The sequence below is a fragment of the Sus scrofa genome, chromosome 1 (assembly GCF_054392235.1).
Source record: "Sus scrofa isolate SSC_HxYL_T2T_F1_AM1 chromosome 1, Sscrofa_HxYL_maternal_Yorkshire_Landrace_v2.0, whole genome shotgun sequence".
Lineage (NCBI taxonomy): Eukaryota > Metazoa > Chordata > Mammalia > Artiodactyla > Suidae > Sus > Sus scrofa.
In genome coordinates, this window is record NC_139383.1 from 136,475,817 (window position 1) to 136,487,925 (window position 12,109).

Below are 12,109 nucleotides of genomic sequence, written 5' to 3' on the forward strand. Positions count from 1 at the left end.
AAGGTAACTAGAGAGAGGGAAATAGGTGAAGAGGAAAAAAAAATAGCCCATTTATAAGATACACTTTGTGGTACATTTTATTCCTCTAAAACTCTGGTGTGGCAGACACGATACTTTGTTACCCTATTTCATTATATTTTTCCTGGGCACACAAGATCAGCCTTCCTTAGAGTAATGGGCCAGAAAACTGGGTTCTGACCATGAGGTGTAAGTGAAACTGAATGTGCCACTTCAAAGTAGGTCAATAAAATTTTCTATGCAAATCACCTATAGTCCCTCTTCCCTCTGCCACAACTTAAGAGGCTACATATGAAGGTGGCCGCATCAAATAATGTAAGAGGAAACTGCTTGGAGGAGAGCTGTGAAGAGTCATCCAACCTCCATCAGACTGTAATGTGAACAATAAATGAAACTTAATTGCTTTACACAACTGCAATTTGGGCATTATTTGTTAATACATCACAGCTTCATCAATCCTAGCTGGTATACCTGAGTTATTTTTATAATCCTCAAAGTTTATACTTCAATGACTCTATTTCATTTATTATTATACAGATTTCTAAACTTAAGGACCCTTACTCTAAGAAAGAAACCTACTCAAATTTACAGAAAGATGAGGTTTTCTATATCTCACTGTGTTCCCATTTCCTTGCTCCTATTGCCAGATGCAATATCCAGCACCCACCTCTGCACATAAGACAGGTAAATAACACCAATTAGCTAACGTCTTGAAAGGTCAGTACTTCACCAGGTTTAACAATACAATTTTGACTTGTTAACAGGTTCAGCACCTGGTAGGTAAATTAGAAAGAGAAGTCAGTCCTAGTCTACAAATGTGTTAACTTGTTGGACCCTAGCTGGCTCTATTATAAACCAGAAGAGAGGGCATCAACAAGAAGTGACCATACATGTTTTTTTTTTAACTGAAGTATAAATGATTTACAGTGTTGTGTTAATTTCTGTTATACAACAAAATGATTCAGTTATACATACCTTTTTAATATTCTTTCTCATTATGGTTTATCTCAGGATACTGAATATATAGTTCCCTGTGCTATAGTAGGACCTTGTTGTCTATCCATTTTACATGTAATAGTTTGCATCTACTAACCCTAAACCCAGTCCATCCAAACCCATCCACACCCTTGACAACCACAAGTCAGTTCTCTATGTGTGTAAGCCTGTTTCCATTTCATAAATAAGTTTATTTGTATTATATTTTAGATTCCACATATAAGTGATATCCTAAGGTATTTGTCTCTCTCTTTATGAGTTACGGATCATACATGTTCTTAGCTTTATTAAATAATGCCTTTTTCCCAAGAACAAGGTGATTAGAGGCAACACTATGCAAATTTAGATAGGAAGAAAAACATGGATTAAAAGAGCCTTTATAAAACACCCAGAAGAGGGAGTTAGCTTGTGGCACAGCCTGCATTCTCACTGATGTGGCACAAGTTCTGTCCCAGGCCCGAGAACTTCCACATGCCGAGGATACAGGCAAAAACAAAAAATTAATTAATGAATTAATTAAATAAAATAATTTTAAAAATCACCCAGAAGATTCAGTACTGGTATATAGGCATATCGCCTGATATTGCAGGTTTGGTTCCAGATCACTATAATAAAGCAAGTATTGCAATAAAGCGAGTCACACACATTTTTTTGGTTTCCCAGGCCATATAAAAGTTATGTTTACACTCTTCAGTAGTCTATTAAGTGTACAGTGGTATTATGTCTTAAAAACGTACAAACCTTAACTTAAAAATACTTCATTGCTAAAAAATGCTAACCATTACCTGAACCTTTAGCAAGTCATAATCTTTTGCTGGTGGAAAGTTGGAAATACTGTTAAGAATTACCAAAATATGAGATAAGGAAATGCTCACATGAAATGAGGAAATGCTGTTGGGAAAATGGCACTGATTTGCTTGACACAGGGGTGCCACAATCCTTCAATGTGTAAAAAACATAGTCTGTGAAGTGCAATAAAGCTAAGCACAATAAAACACACTATGTCTGTAGTAGAAACCATACACTGATTCCTCAGCATCTGTAGGGACTGGTTCCAGGACACCTCCACCTTCATGCTCAAGCTCCTTAGCCCTCCTTATCCACATTTCTGCATCTGAGGATTCAAACAACTGTGCAGTGTAAAGGTAGTACACAATCCATGGCTAGTTGATTCCACTGATAAGGAACTGGAGAACACGACTATGGTAATATGGAACCTAATAAATTTGACATGAATTGATACATTTCTATAGGAGTTCCCGTTGTGGCTCCGTGGTTAGCGAATCCGACTAGGAACTGTGAGGTTGCGGGTTCGATCCCTGGCCTTGCTCAGTGGGTTAAGGATCCGGCGTTGCTGTGAGCTGTGGTGTAGGTTGCAGACGCGGCTCAGATCCAGCGTTGCTGTGGCTCTGGCGGAGGCCGTTGGCTACAGCTCCAATTCGACCCGTAGCCTGGGAATCTCCATATGCCGTGAGAGCAGCCCAAGAAATGGGGGAAAAAAATTTTTTTCTATAAAAATTTAGAAAAATAGAGATGCACAAAGGAGTTTAAATTGAGCTGTAATTCCACCGCTTAAAGATAACCACTGCTACCATTTTATCTGTTTTTTTTCCCTGTACATTATAGCATAACTTAAAAATTAGGAAACCATCATATATACTATTTTATAATCTAATTTTTTATTTTATACATATTTCTCTATACCATTCCATTTTCTTCTACAAAATTCCTAAATGGTAGTACTGAATCAAAATTTCCAATTTAATAGGTTTGACTAGAAAGATTTGGGTAAAGAATTGCCACCAGGACTTTAAAGATCCATAAACCCCAGCAGCTAAGCCAGTTGGTAGATAGACTTTTACTACTTAGGAAAAAGTAATGGGTGTTCTGTAAACACTTTGGTTTCTACACTTTTACTTTGATTTTTTATTTACTTTCCTTGAAAAGTCCCTTTAAGAAAAACTCTCGGAGTTCTCTCATGGTGCAGCAGGTTAAGGATCCAGCATTGTCAGTGCAGTGGCTCTGTTCAGTGCTGTGTCGAGGGTTCAATTCCTGGCCCCCAAACTTCCATATGACATGGGTGTGGCCAAAAAAAGAAGATTTTTTTTTAAAAGGAATAAAAAGAAAAAATCCAGCCTTGTTTTTGTTGACCTAAGGGGAAAGGTGATTTATTTATACCCAGTAAAAAATAGAGGCTTTCCCAAAAGCCAGAATTAATAGTTACAAGTTAGTGGTACCAAAACAACTGAAGAGCTAGAAAACAACTAGTGGACTTGAAGATAATTAAGAGTGCTAATCCCGCTCTCCAATTTTGTATAGGGTTCTTACAACTTTTTTTCTATACACATATAATTATCTAATGTTCCCCCCATAAAAATGAGATTATAGTGATTATACTGTATTTGCTTTCTTGCAACTAGCTTTTTTCATTAAAAAAACCTCATATATATATTTTTTTCTTTTTTCTTTTTAGGGCTGCACCTGTGGCACATGGAAGTTTCCTGGCTAGGGGTCAGATCGGAGCTGCAGCTGCCAGCCTACGCCACAGTCACAGCAATGATGGATCCAAGCCGTGTCTATGACCTATGCCACAGCTCATGGCAACGCTGGATCCTTAACTCACTGAGCAAGGCCAGGGATTAAACCCACATCTTTACGGATACTAGTCAGGTTCTTAATCCACTGAGTTCCACAATAGAAACTCCAAGATATATTTATATGTTAATATAGCTCAACATCATCTTTTTTTTTTTTTTTTTTTTTTTTGGTCTTTTCGCCTTTTCTAGGGCTGCTCCTGCAGCATATGGAGGGTCCCAGGCTAGGGATCTAATCAGAGCCGTAGCCACCAGCCTGCGCCAGAGCAACACGGGATCTGAGCCGCGTCTGCAACTTATACCACAGCTCACGGCAACGCGGGATCCTTAACCCACTGAGCAAGGCCAGGGATCGAACCCGCAACCTCATGGTTCCTAGTCAGATTCGTTAACCACTGCGCCACAACGGGAACTCCAACATCATCATTTTTAATGACTACATATACATATACATTCTATGACACAACAAATTTAATGAACTAATAAGCCTATCTATAACATTTACATGGTTTCCAATTTGTCATTATAATTTTATGATGAGCATTCTTTTTTTTTGAAGTTATAGGATTTTTATTACTCAATGAATTTTATTACATTTATAGTTGTACAATGATCATCACAACCAAATTTTATAGCATTTCCATCCAACCCCTCAGTGCATCCCCCCACTCCCCAAAATGTCTCATTTAGAAACCATAAGTTTGCCAAAGTCTGTGAGTCAGGATCTTCTGCAAAGAAGTTCATTGTGTCCTTTTTTTAGATTCCACATATACATAGCATTTGCTGTTGGTGTCTCGTCTGACTGACTTCACTTGGCATGGTAATTTCTAGATCCATCCATGTTGCTGCAAATGCCATTGTTTCTTTCCTTTTAATGGCTGAGTAATATTCCATTGTGTATATGTACATCGTCTTTATCCATTCCTCTGTTAATGGGCCTTTAGGTTGTTTCCATGTCTTGGCTATTATATATACTGCTGCAATGAACATTGGAGTACATGCACATTTTTTTTTAATATTTTTTTTTATTTTCCCACTGTACAGCAAGGGGGTCAGGTTATCCTTACATGTATACATTACAATTACATTTTTTTCCCCCACCCTTTCTTCTGTTGCAACATGAGTATCTAGACAAAGTTCTCAATGCTATTCAGCAGGATCTCCTTGTATATCTATTCTAGGTTGTGTCTGATAAGTCCAAGCTCCCGATCCCTCCCACTCCCTCCCCCTCCCATCAGGCCGCCACAAGTCTTTTCTTCAAGTCCATGATTTTCTTTTCTGAGGAGATGTTCATTTGTGCTGGATATTAGATTCCAGTTATAAGTGATATCATATGGTATTTGTCTTTGTCTTTCTGGCTCATTTCACTCAGGATGAGATTCTCTAGTTCCATCCATGTTGCTGCAAATGGCATTATGTCATTCTTTTTTATGGCTGAGTAGTATTCCATTGTGTATATATACCACTTCTTCTGAATCCAATCATCTGTCGATGGACATTTGGGTTGTTTCCACGTCCTGGCTATTGTGAATAGTGCTGCAATGAACATGCAGGTGCATGTGTCTCTTTTAAGTAGAGCTTTGTCCGGATAGATGCCCAAGAGTGGGATTGCGGGGTCATATGGAAGGTCTATGTATAGATTTCTAAGGTATCTCCAAACTGTTCTCCATAGTGGCTGTACCAGTTTACATTCCCACCAGCAGTGCAGGAGGGTTCCCTTTTCTCCACACCCTCTCCAGCACTTGTTATTTGTGGATTTATTTATTTATTTATTTATTTTTTTGTCTTTTGTCTTTTTGTTGTTGTTGTTGCTATTTCTTGGGCCGCTACTGCGGCATATGGAGGTTCCCAGGCTAGGGGTCGAATCAGAGCTGTAGCCACCGGCCTACGCCAGAGCCACAGCAACGCTGGATCCGAGCCGCGTCTGCAACCTACACCACAGCTCACGGCAACGCCGGATCGTTAACCCACTGAGCAAGGGCAGGGACAGAACCCGCAACCTCATGGTTCCTAATGGTTCCTAGTCGGATTCGTTAACCACTGCGCCACGACGGGAACTCCCTATTTGTGGATTTATTAATGATGGCCATTCTGACTGGTGTGAGGTGGTATCTCATGGTAGTTTTGATTTGCATTTCTCTTATAATCAGCGAGGTTGAGCATTTTTTCATGTGTTTGTTGGCCATCTGTATATCTTCTTTGGAGAAATGTCTATTCAGGTCTTTTGCCCATTTTTCCATTGATTGATTGGTTTTTTTGCTGTTGGGTTGTATACGTTGTTTATATATTCTAGAGATTAAGCCCTTGTCCGTTGCATCATTTGAAACTATTTTCTCCCATTCTGTAAGTTGTCTTTTTGTTTTCTTTTGGGTTTCCTTTGCTGTGCAAAAGCTTTTCAGTTTGATGAGGTCCCATGGGTTTATTTTTGCTCTAATTTCTATTGCTTTGGGAGACTGAACTGAGAAAATATTCATAATGTTGATGTCAGAGAGTGTTTTGCCTATGTTTTCTTCTAGGAGTTTGATGGTGTCCTGTCGTATATTTAAGTCTTTCAGCCATTTGGAGTTTATTTTTGTGCATGGTGTGAGGGTGTGTTCTAGTTTCATTGCTTTGCATACAGCTGTCCAGGTTTCCCAGCAATGCTTGCTGAATAGACTGTCTTTTTCCCATTTGATGTTCTTGCCTCCCTTGTCAAAGATTAATTGACCATAGGTGTCAGGGTTAATTTCCGGATTCTCTATTCTGTTCCATTGGTCTGTCTGTCTGTTTTGGTACCAGTACCACACTGTTTTGATGACTGTGGCTTTGTAGTATTTCTTGAAGTCTGGGAGAGTTATGCCTCCTGCTTGGTTTTTGTTTCTCAGGATTGCTTTGGCGATTCTGGGTCTTTTGTGGTTCCATATAAATGTTTGGCTTGTTTGTTCTAGTTCTGTGAAAAATGTCATGGGCAATTTGATAGGGATTGCATTGAATCTGTAGATTGCTTTGGGTAGTATGGCCATTTTTACAATATTGATTTTCCCAATCCAGGAACATGGAATATCTTTCCATTTCTTTACATCTTTGATTTCTTTGATGAAAGTTTTATAGTTCTTGGCATATAGGTCCTTTACCTCCTTGGTCAGGTGTATTCCGAGGTATTTGATTTTGTGAGGTGCAATTTTAAAAGGTATCGTATTTTTGTATTCCTTTTCTAATGTTTCATTGCTGGTATACAGAAATGCAACTGACTTCTGAATGTTAATCTTATATCCTGCTACTTTGCTGAATTTATGAATCAGTTCAAGGAGTTTTGGGGTTGAGTCCTTAGGGTTTTCTATGTATAGTATCATGTCATCTGCATACAGTGACAGTTTGATCTCTTCTCTTCCTATATGGATGCCTTTTATTTCTTTTGTTTGTCTAATTGCTGTGGCTAGGACTTCCAAAACTATGTTGAAGAGCAGTGGTGAGAGTGGGCATCCCTGTCTTGTTCCAGATTTGAGTGAGAAGGCTTTATGATGAGCATTCTTGTAAGTACATGAAAGTAAATTCTCAGGCATGTACTAAGCACTAGGTCAATGACTACATGTATTTAAACAAATTAAGGAAAACTAAATAAATGTGAGTTGGAAGACAACAAAAGTATGGGAAAAAAATCAGACACCAAAAAGACTGCAAACGATTACGTATGATATTAAAGTTATGATATATATTATGATACATTTTACCTAGGTCTTCTCCATTGAGGACCACTGAGAACCACGGGAAAATATACAAGTCAACAGAGAATAGCACTGCTACTCTCATATAATATCAATAATAACTAGGCTGCTAGAATACATATCATTGATTAAGCTAGTATTAAGGAAAATTATCAAAGACAAAGTGACAAAACCTATTTATCATGAAACAAAGGATGCAAAGCCATTAGGGTACATAGCTTTTATCCTACCACTATGATACTGGGTTTGCATTTTTTTATAAAGGAGTGCTTTCAATATGGAAATTCAATCATTCTACAATATTTATCAAGTGTCTACCATATACTAAGCGCTATTCTAAAAAGCTACTGATTTAGCAGTACACAAAACAGACCAAGTTTATTGGATAGATCACAATAAGTAAATTTAAAAGTATGTATAGAATATAAATTTCGGAGTGAAAAATGCTATACGTAAATTAAAAGGAGGCGTGATAGAGTAGCAGGAGTTTCTATTTTAGATAGTTTGGCCAGGGGAGGCATATTTGAGCAGAGGTATGAGTGAAATGTGAAGGAAGAACATTGAGGCAGAGACCAGCAAGCACAAACAAAGGCCTTGTGACAAAAGCAGGCACAACATATCTGAGAAAAGTAAAGAAAGCAGTGAGGGGAAAGTGGTAGAAATGAAGTCAGAGGGGAAAGAAGGGGCCATATTAAAGTCAATGAACAATAAGACACTTTAGGCACAGTAGTTAGCGGGCTGGCAGGGGGATGAGGGCTGGGACTAAACTCATAACTCCTAAGGAAACAATAATAATACTAATTATAGTAATAGTACCTCCCACTTTCTAAATACTTAGTATGAACCAGACATTAGTCTCATGTCACTCTCAAATCTATCTTAGATAGATATTTCCTTTCACAGAAGAGGAAACTGAAATTCATGATAGTAGAGATGAGACACCCCTCTTATGTGACTTCAAGTTTTTTGGTTTTTTTGCTTTTTATGGCTGCACCCACGGCATATGGAGGTTCCCAGGCTAGGGATCCAATTGGCGACAACCACAAGCCCACAACTGGCCACAGCCATGCAGGACCTGAGCTGAGTCTGTGACCTACACTACAGCTCACAGCAACGCCGGATCCTTAACCCACTGAGTGAGGCCAGGGATCAAACCTACAACCTCACGGTTCCCAGTTAGATTCGTTTCCATTGCGCCACGACGGGAACTCCGAGACTTAAAGTTTTTTTTTTTTTTTTTTTTGTCTTTTTGCTATTTCTTGGGCTGCTCCTGCGGCACATGGAGGTTCCCAGGCTAGGGGTCTAATCGGAGCTGTAGCCCCTGACCTACGCCAGGGCCACAGCAACGCGGGATCCGAGCTGCGTCTGCAACCTACACCACAGCTCACGGCAATGCCGGATCGTCAACCCACTGAGCAAGGCCAGGGATCGAACCTGCAACCTCATGGTTCCTAGTCGGATTCGTTAACCACTGCGCCACGACGGGAACTCCCACTTAAAGTTTTTAATAGTCATTTCTGGAGAACCTGGCTGTTATAGTTACAAAAAGCGATAAGTTTAGCGTTAATCCTCCTTGACTTCTCTATTAGCCCTCAGTTGCAGCCTCTAGCCTATATGCCAAAAAAGAACTGTCCTTGATTTTCACTCTTATTTTCTTATTTCAATGGCAGGGCTACAATTTTAAAAATGTTCATACTCCCAGTTTCCTAATTCAGAAGAAGGAACATGGACTTGTAAGAAGTGGAGCTCAAATCTGAGAGAAGTTAAGTTTTACAGATACCACCCCCAGACGAACTGAATATGGGGATAGTATCTAGGTATCTGTATTTATTAAAAGCTCCAAAGGTGGTTCTATTGTACAGCCAAGAGAATAAAAGCTATAATAAAGAGCATGGGCTTTGGACTTAGACCAGGGCTCAAATCATGGCTCTGTAATTTGCTAACTGTATGACTTAAGTGCCTAATTTCTTTTTCTTTTAATTAATGAATTTTATTATATTTGGTTGTACAATGATCACCACAACCAAATTTTGTAGCATTTCCAGCCGAAACCCTCAGTGCACCCTCCCATTCCCAAACCTGTCTCATTTGGAAATCGTAAGTTTTTCAAAGTCTGTGAATCAGGAGTTCCCGTCGTGGCGCAGTGGTTAACGAATCCAACTAGGAACCATGAGGTTGCGGGTTCGGTCCCTGGCCTTGCTCAGTGGGTTGACGATCCGGCGTTGCCATGAGCTGGGGTGTAGGTCACAGATGCGGCTCGGATCCCGCGTTGCTGTGGCTGTGGTGTAGGCCGGTGGCTACAGCTCCGATTGGACCCCTAGCCTGGGAACCTCCGTATGCCGTGGGAGCGGCCCAAGAAATAGCAAAAAGACAAACAAAACAAAACAAAACAAAAAAAAACAAAACAAAAAACAAAAAAAAGTCTGTGAATCAGTATCTGCTCTGCAAAGAAGTTCATTATGTCTTTTATTTAGATTCCACATGTAAGTGATAGCATTTGATGTTGGTGTCTCATTGTCTGACTGACTTCACTTAGAATGATAATTTTTAGGTCCATCCATGTTGCTGCAAATGCCCTTACTTCTTCCCTTTTAACGGCTGAGTAATATTCCATTGTGTATATGTACCACATCTTCTTTATCTGCTCCTCTCTTTTTCTTTTCTGGCTGTGCCATGGCACATCACGTGAAAATTTCCAGGGCAGGGATTGAACCCTCACCTCAGCAGTGACCCAGCTGCTGCAGAGACAATGCCAGATCCTTCACCTGCTACACCACAAGGGAACTCCAGTGCTTAATTTCTGAAGACTCGGCCTTCATCCATTTGCCCTGAATGATCAATCTGGGGATAAGAATATCTGCTAATGGATTATGACAAAAACCTAGCAAATACCAGGTTTTAAACATATTCTAAACATTTAGAGTAGTTAAAGTTAAGTATTTATCCTTAGAGTGAAAAATAATCAGATTCAGTTTGAGGAAACAAATACGTGAATGTGAAACTACCAGCTCCAATCAATTTATTGAGCCTCCTGATGATATTTGCTTGTTTGACAACCTATTTTGATTCCTTTTTTCTTAATCACAGCTAATATAAATTATGATCCCATAAAATATGACAGTAAAAAAATATTTTTCAATTATAAACCAAAGTATCATTAGAAGTTTATGTACCTTTAGTAGCAGTTTTCAGGAATATGTACAGTTTGATATCATACTAGTATAAGAGTTTTTTTCTACAACAAATAATGTCCTATTCTACATAATGTGTGTGTGTGTTTCTTTTTTGGCCGCACCATGGCATCTGGAAGTTCCTAGGCCATGGATCGAATCGAAGCCGGAGCTGTGACCTGCACCACAGCCACAACACTGTTCACTTAACCACTGTGTCACAGTGGGAACTCCTAATTTGTTTTTTCTGTAAAAAAACAGATCTCTTTAAAAACTTGTTCTTAAAGGGCTACATAGTGAATATTTTAGGCTTGTGGGCCATACTCAACTCTACTCTTCTAACACAAAGGCAGTCATCAACAATATGAGCATAATAATGTTTCAATAAAACTATCTATTAAAACAGGCAACCAAGGTGTAGTTTGCCAATTTTTGTCTTATAAGATGCCTAAGAGGAGTTCCTGTCGTGGCGCAGTGGTTAATGAATCCGACTAGGAACCATGAGGTTGCAGGTTCAATCCCTGGCCTTACTCAGTGGGTTAAGGATCCGGCGTTTCCCTGAGCTGTGGTGTAGGTTGCAGACTCAGCTTGGATCCTGAATTGCTGTGGCTCTGGCGTAGGCCAGCAGCTACAGCTCCGATTCGACCCCTAGCCTGGGACCCTCCATATGCTGAGGGTGTGGCCCTAAAAAAAGACCAAAAAAAAAAATCATAATAATAGCAATGGCAGCTAAGATTTATACGGTACTGGCTATGTGCCAGGCACTATTCTTGGTGCTTTACATTTAAACCTCACATCCACCCTATGAGGATTATTATCCTATTGTTATTATTATTATCCTATTTCATAGATAAGGATAAGGGCAAATAAATGGTAATATGTTTATTAAAACATAGAGCCAAGGATTTGAATCCAGGCAGTTTGACTCAGAGACCACTGCCCCACCACTAAGGATATTCTGATAATTCAACTATACACATTTACTGGAACCTTGCCACATGCAAGGCATGATCATACTGGGAGCTCAAGATACAAAGATACAACATGGCTTTCCTTTGTGTTTGCATCTGACTGGCTATACAGCTCAAAGTTTGCTTTCACCAGAGACTATATCAAAATAATCATTACACTCAAAATACATCTCTAGGAGTTTCTGTTGTGGCTCAGTGGAAACAAACCCAACTAGTATCTATGAGGATGTGGGTTCAATCCCTGGCCTTGCTCAGCAGGTTAAGGATCTGGTGTTCCTGTGAGCTGTAATGCAAGTTGCAGACATGGCTCAGATGTGGCATTGTTGTGGCTATGGCTGTGGCTGGCAGCTGTAGCTACGATTAGACTCCTAGTCTGGGAACCTCCATATGCTGCAGGTGCGGACCTAAAAAATACCAAAAAACAAAACAAAACAATTCTCTAGGTAATTGAGGATAACTGTTATTGTTATGAATAATGATTTTCAAAGCAAAGCACCAATAGTTAAAAGAGGTTCAAAAATTACCCAGAGGACCTCTGGTTTTGCTTCTGCACATAAGGAGCTTAGAGGTTGCCACTCTGTCCTAACAAGAAAAAAGCTAAACAGGCAGAAAAACCAGCAACTCTTCTTGGGTGCATAAGAGAGAGGAAGACACAG

General features: G+C 39.5%; 1 protein-coding gene across 2 annotated transcripts in view; it reads right to left on the minus strand.

Annotated features, from left to right (window-relative positions):
* GOLM2 (golgi membrane protein 2) overlaps nucleotides 1-12,109 on the minus strand; it is a 106,101-nt gene that overhangs the window by 45,936 nt on the left and 48,056 nt on the right. The gene's annotated exons all lie outside the window — the stretch shown is intronic.